Below are 12,625 nucleotides of genomic sequence, written 5' to 3'. Positions count from 1 at the left end.
CTTCCGCCTGAAGTGGTAGGTGCCGATTCAAATCCGGTATAATGAGCATGCGGTAGAGCGTGCATGCGCCCTGTCACCTGCGGCGCTCTTCGTGGAGGGACTGAAGGATGCTGGGTAGGGCCTGCGCAGCAAAGTCCCTGTAGGTGGGGCTCGGGGCTGTCTCTGGCTTGGGTGGCTGGGAACCTTGGGCGCTGGTAGAACACATTCCAAAGGTCTTTGAAAACTTTACAACCCTATTTAAAGGCGAGTTATCTTCACCGATGTGTATTTGGTCCAGAGTAGTAATTTCAACTGCGTAGGGAAACTCCTTGGGGTGGAAACTCCCTCCACTGGTGCAGCTCTGCTACTCCTGTAATTTAGTGCTCTTTCAGCATCCAGAGGTTTCGTGACTTTCCCCTGGTTGGTACCGGAGGCTGAGCTTGAAACCAGGTCAAGGGCACTGCCCCCACTTTATTCCCTCCCCACTGTGTTCTACACTGATCAGGCATTCACTGTATGCGTTACACTGTGCTTCCTATTCTGGAGTTAAATATAAGGAGGCGGACACGGGGTGGAGTGGGAAAGCAAGCACTGGATGTGAAATTGGGCTGAACCCAAAGCCTGACTGCCATTCATTTATTACTTGTGTGAATTTGGACAAATTGTTTTCCTCCCCAGAGCTTCAGTTTCCCCCAGCCGTGTAAAGAGTGGTCAGTAATTATTCTTCAGCTGCTTACGAGGGTTGTTTTGAGGATCAAAAAAGATTTTGTTTAAAATGACTCTTTGTAAAGCTTAAAAGATCTAAATCCCTCACCCAAGTAAAAGTCACCTCTTAGAGTACTGTCTTTCTGAGTCAACAAGCATTTACTAGATGTCTGGTATGTGCCAGGCACTCTGCTAAGTGTCTGCTGGGGATACAAAGAAAGGCAAAAAACAGTCCCTGACCCCAAGGAGCCCAAAGTCTGCTGGGGGAAATCCCATGCAAATACATAGGTACAAAGGAGATAGATACAGGATAAATTGGGAGTTAACCTCAAGGAAGGCACTGAAGTTAGGCTGGGCAAAGCAGAGCCCATTCTCAGTCCCTGGTAACTAAGGAGAAAATGATAAGACAGGTTCTTGGGACCCAAGTCAACAAAAGGCACGAAAGATTCCGTTTATGTGTTCATTTGTATTTATGAACACAATTGCATTTAACACAATTTTTGATGAGAGCAGATAGGGTCACTGTACTTGTTCTGTAGGACAACATCCTCCTTAGACAAAGCTATTTTCTATTAAGTAAATATGGGCCCCCCCCTTTTTTTATCTCAAATGCCCCTTAATTTTTATAGTAATAAGACAAAATGATACATATTACATTAGGTGACAATATTTTTGTAGGTAAGCTCAAAAATGAGAAGTTTGATTACAAAGTACTGATGTTCTAGCAGCATATTTTGGATTTCAGATAATTATACAGAAATGCACATAATTCAAATACTTGCAATTTAGAAAACCTCCCCATGAAAATATAAAAATAATAATCTGAGACAAAATATCTATTTGTTTTACTAAAAAACTGTATAAACTGATAAAATAAGCATGAAAAACACAACTTTAGAATTTATGAAGATTAACTACGTAAAAATAGTCACTTTTTCTTACAAAGATACCATTTATTATCTCACAAAATACTTTCCACAAGAATAATTGTTTTAAAATTGCATTATTTTTAAACTGATAAACCCTACATTAGATTTTGATTAGATAAACCCTCTTGGAAAAATACTTTGGTATGTGTCTTGAACTGATTTTTTTAAATCCTCTAAAATGATTTTAGGGTGGGCCCCTTCTTTTGTGAAAAAGTCACTCTTGCCTGTCTCTTCTTCCTTCTCCAGAATACTCTTGCCTCTCTTCTAAGAACAGAAGGTTCCTGGAGGGTAGAATTTTTTTTTTAGATCCTCATTCCTCTGTCATTGTTCAGTTGTGTCTACTCTTGGTGACCCCATTTGGGGTTTTCTTGGCAAAGATGCTGGAATGATTTGCATTTTCCTTTTCCAGTTCATTTTACAAATGAGGAAACTGAGGCAAACAGAGTGAAGTGACTTGCCCGGGTCATACCGCTGATAAGTGTCTGAGATCAGATTTGAACTAGAGAAGATGAGTCTTCCTGACTCCAGACCTGGCCCTCTATTCACTGTGCTTCCTAGCTGCTCTGATTCCTTTGACCCTGACCCTGTCTGGACAGATAAAAAAGATGACAAATTCATTCAAAAGTCACGCACACATTGTGTCCCAAGTATTGTTCCAGTGTGAAAGACATAAATAAGACATGGTCTTTGTTCTAAAAAATTTAGTCAAGGGCAGCTAGGTGGTGAGGTGAATAGAACACCAGCCCTGGAGTCAGGAGGACCTGAGTTCAAATTAAGTCTCAGACATTTGACACTTAACTAGTTGTGTCACTTAACCCCAATTGCCTAGCCAAAAACAAAAAGGGGGGGGCAGCTAGGTGGCACAGTGTATAGAGCACTGGCCCTGGAGTCAGGACCTGAGTTCAAATGTGACCTCAGACACTTGACACTTAACTAGCTGTGTGACCCTGGGCAAGTCACTTAATCCCATTGCCTAGCCAAAAAGAAAAAAAAGTTTAGTCAAATCAACAAGCATTTATTAATCACCTACTATGTGTCAGGCACTGTGCTAATCATATAAAGAAGGGCAAAAACAGTCTATGCTCAAGGAGCTGAATGTATTAGGGGAGATAACATGTAAATAACTAGGTGCGAACAATATCTGTGCAGGATAGGTTGGAGATAATCAGCAGAGAGAAGCCAAGGGATACTTCAGGGAAGCCAGGAGGCAGAGTCAAGGAGGGAGAGAATTCTAGGTATGGAGGACAGCCAGTGAAAGCATCGGGAGATGGAGTGACTTGTGCTAGGGAAAACAAGAAGGCCCATGCCACTGGATAGTAAAGTATGAGGGGGTGAATAAGGTGTCAGAAGACAAGGTAGGAGGGGGCCAGGTTGTGAAGAGCTTTAAAAGTCAGACAGAGGATTTTATATTTATTTATGGAGGTGATAAAGAGCTGCTGGAGGCATTTGGATAGGGGGTGCCTTGTACTTCAGGAAAATCACTTAGCTGAATGGAGGAATGAGGAGAGGCTTGAGGCAGGGAGACCACCAGCAGGCTAGTGAAGTACTTCAAGTGTCGGAGGAGGGAAGAGGGTTTCGTTACCAAGCTAGAAATAACACGATGTGACAAGTTGGATGTGCAGGTTAAGGATGACACCCTAAGCTGAGAGTCTGGGTGACTAAGACGATGGTAGTATCCTTGAGAATAATGGGGGAGTTCACAAGTGGGGTGTATGGGGGGAAAGGATGATGAATTCACTTTTGGATGTATTAAGTTTGATGTATCTATGGGACTTGCAGTCCCCTGGATATCCATTGAAGATGGTTATAGGCAGCTGGGGATGCAGAACTGAAAGTTAGTGAGAGATGTTCAGGCTGTATAAATCGATCTGAGAATCGTATGCATAGAAATGGTAACTGGGAGCTAATGAGACTACCAAGTGAAATCCTATTCAGGGCCTAAAGCACTGGGGAACATTCACAGTGAGCAGGCGTGACTTGGATGAAGATCTGACAAAGACTGAAAGGGAATGTAGTCAGACAGGTAGGAGAACCAAGAAAGAATAATGTCACAAAAACCTTAACAGAGTATCAAGGAGACGAGGGCAACGACAGTGTCAGAGGCTGCAGAGAGGCCAAGAAAAGTGAGGGCCAGGAGAGCTGGCAAATGAGAGACCACTGGTAACTTTGTAAGGAGCGATTTCAGTTGAAGGCTAAGGTCAGGAGCAAGAAGAAGAAAGAAAGAAGAAGAAGAAATAAGAGAGGCAGGAGAGGAAGTAGAAGGGTAAATGGATTGTAGGTGGTCTTTTCAAGTTTAGCCACAGAAAGGAGGCAAGAGATAGGACCATTGCTAAGCAGGGATGAACATATGAAAGGTTTTTTGAGATTGGGGAAGACATGGTAGTCAGTCCATAAATGTTTATTAAGCATCTATTATGTGCTAGGCACAGTGTTAAACCCTGGGGACACAAAAAGAGGCAAAAGACAGTTCCTGTAGTCAGGGAACTCACAAACTATACTCAAAGAACATTACAGTCTAATGGGGAGGACAAGAAGCAAAGAAATACGTGGAAACAAGCTACATGCGGGATGAATAGGAAACAATGACCAGAGGCAATGTACTAGAATTGGGAGGGATTAGGAAAGGCTTCCTATAGAAGATGGAATTTTAGTTTCAACTTAAAGGAAGCCTGGGAAGCCAGGAGACAGAGATGAAGAGGAAGAACATTGCAGGCTTGAGAGGACAGCCAGGAAAAATTCCTGGAACTGAGGCATGGAGTGTTTTGCTTGTGCAACAACCAGGAAGCCAGTGTCACTGGATGAAAGAGTACATAATGGGGATTTAGATGTAAGAATGCTGGAAAGGCAGTGGGGGTAGGGCTACGCTGTGAAGAGCTTTGAATGCCTGGCAGAGGATTTTGTATTTGATCCTAGAGGTGATAGGGAGCCATTGGAGTTAATTGAATAGGAGAGTGACATGATCAGAATGAACTTTAGGAAAATCAGTTTGGCGGCCAAATGGAAGATGAACGTGAGTGGGGAGAGACTTGTGGCAGGCAGAACTACCAGAAAGCTATTTGCAGCAGACCAGGCATGAGTTGAGGAGAGCCTGTGCTAGGCTGATATCAGTATCAGAGGAAAGAAGGACCTATTGGAGAGAGCATGCAAAAGTGAAATTGACAGGCCTTGGTGACAGATTAGATATGTGGAGTGAGGGATAGTGAGACCAGGATGACACCTAGGTTGGAAGACTGGGGGGATGGTGTTGCCTTTGATAATAATAGGGAAATTAGGAGTAGGAGAGGGTTTAAACTGGGGAAAGATAACAAGTTCTGTTTGGCATATGTTGTATTTAAGATGTATGTTGGACATCTACTTGGAGATATGTGAAAGGCTGTTGGAGATGTGAGACTGGAGGTTAGCAGAAGTTAGGACAGGATAGGTAGACCTGAAAATCATCCATGTCAAGATGGTAATTAAATCCATGGGGGATGATGAGCTTGCCAAATGTAGTGAGAAGAGGGCCCAGGAGAGAACCTGTAGGACCCCTACAGTTAGAGGGCATGACCTGGATGAGGAGACATAGAAGGAGCAGTCAGACTGGTAGGAGAAGACCAGGAAAGATTGATGTCCTAAAAACCTAGAGATAAGGTATCAAGAAGATGGTGATCAACAGTATCAAAGGTTGCAGAGACGTCAAGGAGAAGGAAGATTGAGAAAAGGCTGCTGGATCTGACAATTATGAGATCATTGGTAACTCTAGAAAGAGCAATTTCTGTGGAATGATGAGGTCAAAAGCCAGATTGTAAGGGGTTAAAAACTGAGAGAAGAGAAAGTGGGAACACTAATAGGTACCTCCTCAAGAATTTTGTCCACAAAGAGCAGAAGATGTAAGATGATAGTTGATAGGAGGGATCAGATGAAGGGTTTTTGAGGTTGGGTGAGACATGGGCATGTTTGCAGGCAGTAGGGAAGCCCCTGGTAGACAGAGAGTGTGGAGGTGATAGAGGGGAGCATCTTGCTGGAGAAGTTGGAATGGAATGGGATTATTTGTCCTAGAAGGGTTAGACTTGGCAATAAGAGCCTATAAGTAAGGTGAATTTTAATGTGTGTAAGGAGGATTTTGTTATTGTTTTTAAATAATAGTTTCAGGATCCTAGATAATATTTCCCGCAAATTATGGTTGAAAACATCTCCACCATGCTTGCACAGCGAGATATAGGGATGACATCATGTATGCCTGTGCTGTGCTCCCAGGGTCATGGTGATAATGCTAAAGTTAACCTGCGAGCTTAATGTGGGCAAGATGCCTTCTTTGTCTGTTGCCCTATAAAGCAAGTAGGCACTGGTCAGTGAGGGGGGAACTCATTTTGAGGATTTGGGTAATGCATAGAGGACTGCATGTACCTGCCTTGATCGGCCCCCATCAAGGCTTAGGGGATCTTGAAGGAGTTGTACTCCTATTCTTGCCTGCCCCTTCGAGAAGTGTGATTAGGGAGCATTCCCAGGAGTTGGTGCTCCCATTATCAGTAACCCTATTGAGAAGACTAAACTAGAATAAAGTAAGCTTATTTAACTTTCCCAAAGCTGTCTTCCTGACTGACCAGATCAAAAGCAAACCTGTGCTAGAACACCTGTTAGTGTTAGGAGCCCTCCTGTGTTCTCCTGCCCAACAAATGGTGTTATCTGTGTGTTTATCTGTGAAATAGAGCCACATCAATGATGAAGGAAAGAGGAGGCATCAGGAGTGATATGAGATGAGAAGGAGGAGGAAGAGAGAAGAGGGTTGATGGTTTTACTTCTTTCTATAAAATATGAGGCAAGATTCTTAGCTGAGAGGATGGGGAAGGGGGAGCTATGGCAGATTTGAGGGTGAATGAAAAAAGATTTGTAGAAGCTGCTTTGGTCAGTGGAATAATCAGTCGAGAGGCAAGCCATAAAATGATTGATCACCTGGCTAGTTGAGATTATGTAACAGAAATTTGCAATGGACCAGGTCAGCAAGATTTGGTGATTTTCCCCAGGTTTGTTCATCAGCTCGTGAGTTGGAGCAATAGGGGAAGGTGGGAGTAATTTAAGGCTGAGGAGGCTTAGCAGGCAAGATCAGCAATGCACTAAGAGGCCAAGGGGACTCACTTTAGAGAAGACGACAGGGCAGGTTTGAACTGGTTCAACCAGGGGTCGAGAAAGGGAAAGGAAGAAAGTGTAGCCAATGCAGGAATGATGATCTGGGAAACAACTGGGGTGAAAGGGTTAGAGGTTGTGATGAGGGCAAAGAAAAGGAGTAGGGATTACTAGGCCGAGGGGGAGGTGGAGTGACAGCGGATTGTGGTCATATAAAGGAATTTCAGAGTTCACGACCATGGACTTGGAACATTTGTGGGTGATAGCAAGGTGAAGGGTATGGTGGTGAGAGGGAGGGAAATCACCCAGGGGGGTTGTGGCAGCCAATAAGAGGTTAGGAAGACAAGCCACCTCCCACCTCTGCACTAGCCAATTGTGAGGCTTGTCTCCACCCTAAATATCTACCCTTATTCTCTAATAATCTTCCACTCTGACCTCACTCCAGCCTGCCCACTACTGAGTCAATATCAGCTCCTTCAAGCAGTTATAACCTACTTAGTAACTGCCTGGGTGCTCTTAGAAGACACCATCTCCCCAGATCGCTGTGGGACTGCAGCCGGCCCAGCTTGGGGGCAATGATTTGGTGAGTTTTTCTATTTTTTTACTTTTCATTTGGGGTGGAGGGAGTGCATGGAACAAGAGAGGGACTGTGATCTGGATTGAAGAAGATGTCATTACATTATCTACCCCCAACCCAGCCATTTTGCACACAACCTCTCCTGTCAGTCACCCAGGGTCTCACAATTTTGGTGTCAGCCCAGCATCCTCTTTCCTTCACCCCCTGGCAAATCTTGTTAGTTCTTCCCCCCACCCCCACCCCCTCGTTTCTCACGTCTGTCTCTAACCCTAGCTGAAGCCCTCCAACCCTTTCTCCCCTGCCCTCTTACGATGGCCTCCTCACTGGTCTCTCTGCCTCTAGCATCTCACCACTCCAGGCTGCCCTCCACGCAGCTACCAAAGTGATTTTCCTGAAGCTCAGCTCTGACAATGTCATACCCTTAGTCCATGAACTACAGTAGCTCCCTAGTAAACTCGAGGATCAGTATTATTTCTTCTTTATCTCATCTTTTAAAAATAATTTTGGTAAGTTTTATAATGTATGTAACTAGTACAGTAGTACACTTATATAATTTATAAATAAGTAAATTTAATACATATCTCTTGGGCGATGTAAATTTTTTTCACTGATAGGTATGAACAATCAAAAAAAGTCTGGAGATCCATCATTTAGGAATGAGAATGTTGGATTAGTAAACCTCTGAAGTCCTATTTTATACAGTAAGGACCATATCTTAATAATTTTTCTTTCCAACACAGTACCTGGTACATAAAGTTCCAAGAGATTTCTGATCTCGTCCTCATAGATGCTCCTTATGCATCTTGTGTGTGACTTTCATCTACATCCTCTGATAAGTTAGCCACACATGGTCTACCCAAGGTGCTACAGGCCTTCCTCAAATTTTCTTGGTGTGCTGAGTTAATGATTTTTTTTTTTGCCAAAATTGATGGTCTTTTTTCAGTTCTCATTCTTCTTGACCCCTCTGTAGCACTGGCACTGTTGACTACTAACTCCTTAATAATTTTTTTAACCCAGCTTTGTCTCTATGTTCTCTCCCTACCTCTCTGGAGAGTCTTTCTCAGTCTCCTTTGCTGTGTTATTATCCTTATCAGGTCTACTAACTGAGGGTATAACCACCCACCCCCAGCACCCCACCCAAGGCTCTGTCCTGGAGCCTTTCTTTTCTCCTTACACTCTCTCACCTTATTAGCTGTCATGGTTTCAGTTATCATCTCTACACAGCTATAAATGAAGCAGCTGTAATGTGAGTGGGCAGAGCACGAGACATGGATTCCAATGTGACTTCAAAATAAGTTTTTAGCTTCAAAATAATTTTTAGCTGTATCACACATACCCCTAAGAAGTTATTTAACTTCTCTGGTCATCAGTTTCTTCATCTGAAAAATGAGTGGGCTACATAGAATTACCTGTAAGTTTCCTACCAACTTTAGATCTGTAATCCTATGACCCCCAAATCTATGCATCCAGCTCTAGTCTCTCTCCTGAATTTCAGCCCTGCACTTCACACTCGTGTCCAAAATAGAATTCATTATATAATTTCAGCTGTAGTTTTCAATGCTCTCATCTTATTTGTGCTTCTTTCTGCCCTTCCTTTTGTTTTCTTCTCTGTTGTTGTTGGGTGGTTTCAGTTGTGTCCAACTCTTTGTGACCCCATTTGGGCTTTTCTTAGCAAAGATACTGGAGTGGTTTGCCATTTCCTTCTCCAAAGTTTTAGAGATGAGGAAACTGAGGTAAAATATCTTTAAGCGACTTGCTCATACTTAACAGCTAGTAAGTGAGGTTGGATTTGAACTCAGGAAGATATCTTCCTGCCTGTTTTTCTTCTCTGCATTTTAAAAAAATATATCTTAATGGCCCTTCCTTCCTTTATTCCTTTTTCCCTTCCTCCTTTCTTTCCTTCCTCACTATCCCTATCCCCCATAGCCCTTCCACCTCATCCATCCCTATTGGAAAAAGAAAAAGCCCTTGTTTAAAAAATGTGCCTATGAGTGTGTATGTCTTATTTTGTGTTTTTAATTTGTCACCTGTCTGTGAAGAGGTAAACAATAGCACAGTCCTCTTGAATTATAATTGGTTGGTCATTGCATTGATCACCATTATCAAGTCTTTCAAACTTGTTTTTCTTTATAATGTTGTGAGGGTGTAAATTGTTCTCCTGGTTCTGTTCCTTATAATTTGGTTAGCCATTTGAAAATAGTTGGGCAGAAGCTTATGGTTCTTTGCTACTATAAAAAGAGCCACTGTAAATAATTTTGTGCATATGGGTCATTTTGCTCTTACTTTTCTTTTCTTTTCTTTTTTTGGCTAGGCAATGGGGTTAAGCCCAGGGTCACACAGCTAGTGTCAAGTATCTGAGGCCAGATTTGAACTCAGGTCCTCCTGACTCCAGGGCCCATGCTTTATTCATTTTGCCACCTAGCTGCCCCTTGCTCTAGGCCTAGTGATGGTATTACTGGGTCAAAGGGCACAAACAGTTTAGTGATTCTGGGGACATAATTCCAACTTGCTTTCCAGAATTGCTGGACTAATACGTAGCTCTGCCAACAAATGCATTAATGGGCCTGTTTTCATTCAGCCCCTCCAGCAGCTGTTATTTTTCTTTTTTGTCTTCTCTGTCAATCTGATGGGTGTGAAGTGGAACCTTAAAACTGCTTTAATTTGAATTTCTCTTAATAATTACTGATTTGGAGAATTTTAAAATATATTTGTTGATGGTTTGGATTTTAGTTCAGCTTCCAGCAGTAGTTCTCTTTTCCTCCTCAGAGGATCTTGTATTTACTTGTTTATTACATGTTGTATCTCCCCTATTGGATGGAAGTTCTTTGAGGACCAGGGATTATTTTATACATTTTTGTCTTTGTATCCCCAGCTGCTAGCACAGTGCCTAGCATATAATAAGAACTTAATGAATGGTTTTTGAAGTGATAGAGGATCAATCCAACCATCTGGAGGCCTTCCTCAAGGTCTTTTAACTTTTCCTGTGTTCTAATGCAGGACTTGGGCTGTCACATGCTGCGCATTCACTTTTGCTACGTGACTGGCCCACCTCCTTCTTTTATCAGTTATCATTGGTAATGAGCTGCAGCCTCACATTCCACATGCTGCCATTTTGGTTCTTTAGAGGCTGAGGTATTGCACATTTCACAGCATCACTGAGAGAAAATTAGTGTTTTAAAAAATGAGTTTGGCCGTTGGGTAAAAATGCTGTGAAATTTCCCAAATACAATTCGACTTGCTGTCTTCCTCCTATTTAATTCTGCACCCAATTCATTTTCCATTTGCTATGCCTGTCTAAGAGATACATACAGACATACACAATAGTGTATGTGTATAACATTTTTATATACATACATTTACATTCCTGTAAAACATAAATTCTTTGAGAACATTCATTTTTTGCTTTGTATCCTTAGGATCTACCACGGTCTGTAACACAAAGTAGGCACTTCATAAATGCACATTTGATTTATTTATTAACTAATTTAATTCGCTGCCCATCCAAATGCAAAATAATGATAATAATAACTAGCATTTATATAATGTTTTAAGGTTTACAAAATACTTTACAAATATTACCTTAATTTATCCTCACAACAGTGCTGGAAGATAGGTGCTATTATTATAGCATTTTACATTTTACAGTTGAGGCAACTGAGGTAGACAGAGGTTGGATTACTCACCAAGGCGCACACAGCTAGTAAATGTCAGGGTAGATTTGCACTCAGGTCTTACTGATGCCAGGCCCAGTGCTCTATCTACACTTTAGCACTTAGTACATTTTTCCAACCATTTTTTTTCTTACTGTATTGCTAGGCTGATGTTTGAGAAGCAGTTGTGGATCTAAATAACAAGGCCCTAGAATTCTTAACCCTGTTTTGTGCTTTGGACCTCTTTGGTAGTCAGGGGACGCTTATGCACTCCATTCTTAGAAGGAAAAGCTGAATTTTAGTTAGAAGTTAATGAAAATAAATATATAATTTCTCCCCACCCAAGTTCACAGACTCCCTGAAATCTTTCCAGGGCCTCCCAAGGTAGCCCCGTTGCTCTCAGATTAAGAAGCCCTGCTGAGTAGTGTCTGGGATTTGATGCCATCAGCAGGACACAGAAAAACATCTGCAAGTCTGGCCCACCCTCTTGAATGCCACATTCTTCTCCTTGAACACTGGGGAGGACATCCTCCCTAGGTAGTGGTACAGACTTTTGCTAAACATCTATCTCCCTATTTTCGCTTTGATTGATACTAAGAGAGGATCATTAAACAAAGTTAGCTCTATGGTTGTATCTATTAAGGAATCTTGTATTATCTTAACATATTAATCGAAGACACGCCTTATGAGAGAATGGCTTTTAAAGATGCCTTTTGCCTTACTGAATCAAAAGTTGTTTTTTTGTTTGTTTGTTTTTAATAATCAACAAATAATGAACACAGCAGAGTCTTGTATTCGATACACATTTTCGAAGACTGGAGATTTGGTCTTCTATAGAAAATCATTGGGGAAAATTCTTCTCTTCTAATATTTTATTCAAGGATGTTCGCACATATATTTTATATAAAGAGATGCGAAGATAGCATAATCAAGAGCTACTGATGTCCTAGTGATTACTCTTTTTTTGGTTTTCATTCTACTGGTGATTTTTTTTTCTGATCATTTGTTATCTTTCTCCTTTTCCTATTTCAGTTATTTTGAAAATTGACCCCTCAATGCTTTGAAAATTGTGTTAGCTCCAACTGTGATTTCTTCTATGTGTCCGTGGCCTGGTTCAGCTGCCCCTCCTGCCTTTATCTTCTCAATGGCCATTTCTGTTTCCTCATATAAGCACATTGGTCTCTGAGGTATTGAAGAATACAAATGCAGTGGTTCTACCATCACTACTGACAGTAGTTCATCTAGAGATGCTCTTGGGATGATCTGGCTTAGTCAAGTCTCATGCCAGGCAGGCACTGTGCAGATTTGTTTTACCTTCTCTGTGTTTTTGTGACATGTTACTGAGAGTACATGATCTTCCACCATCTTCTGTCCTATTTTAAACTGTTGTTGTATTTGGCTTCCATGTTTCTTTCCTTGGCAAAGTACTCACTGCTTAAGGTGTGGTGTCTGGGGTCCTTTGGCTTCTTTGCAGTGATTGCTTTCTATCAGTTACAGTAGAATATAAACTCCTTGAGGTCAGGAACTGGTTTGTTTATTTGTTTTTCGTTATCTCCCCAGCATAGTACCTTCCCTGTTCATTGAATGTAATCTTCATTCAGTTGCTTTTGTTGAAACTGAAACAGGAAATAGTGTAATAATCACCCATTTCCCATTGTTCATTGTCAGTTGTTTGTTTGGAG

The 12,625-nt window shown here is 41.7% G+C and overlaps 1 protein-coding gene across 3 annotated transcripts in view; it reads left to right on the top strand.

The window, feature by feature from the left end:
- Positions 1–51: 51 nt before the first annotated feature.
- FZR1 (fizzy and cell division cycle 20 related 1) overlaps positions 52–12,625 on the top strand; it is a 108,500-nt gene continuing 95,926 nt past the window's right edge. For 2 of the 3 annotated variants that reach the window (XM_020969388.2, XM_020969387.2), the window contains exons 1-2: positions 52–114; positions 7,162–7,299. The gene's annotated coding sequence lies outside the window, so the exon portion shown is untranslated. Of the gene's footprint in view, positions 140–7,161; positions 7,300–12,625 lie in introns of all 3 variants that reach the window. The other variant, XM_078154018.1, reaches the window with a different exon arrangement.

This window comes from Phascolarctos cinereus, unplaced genomic scaffold (genome assembly GCF_003287225.1).
Source record: "Phascolarctos cinereus isolate Bilbo 61053 unplaced genomic scaffold, phaCin_HiC Scaffold_4;HRSCAF=312, whole genome shotgun sequence".
Lineage (NCBI taxonomy): Eukaryota > Metazoa > Chordata > Mammalia > Diprotodontia > Phascolarctidae > Phascolarctos > Phascolarctos cinereus.
This window is presented reverse-complemented; position numbering and strand designations above follow the sequence as displayed.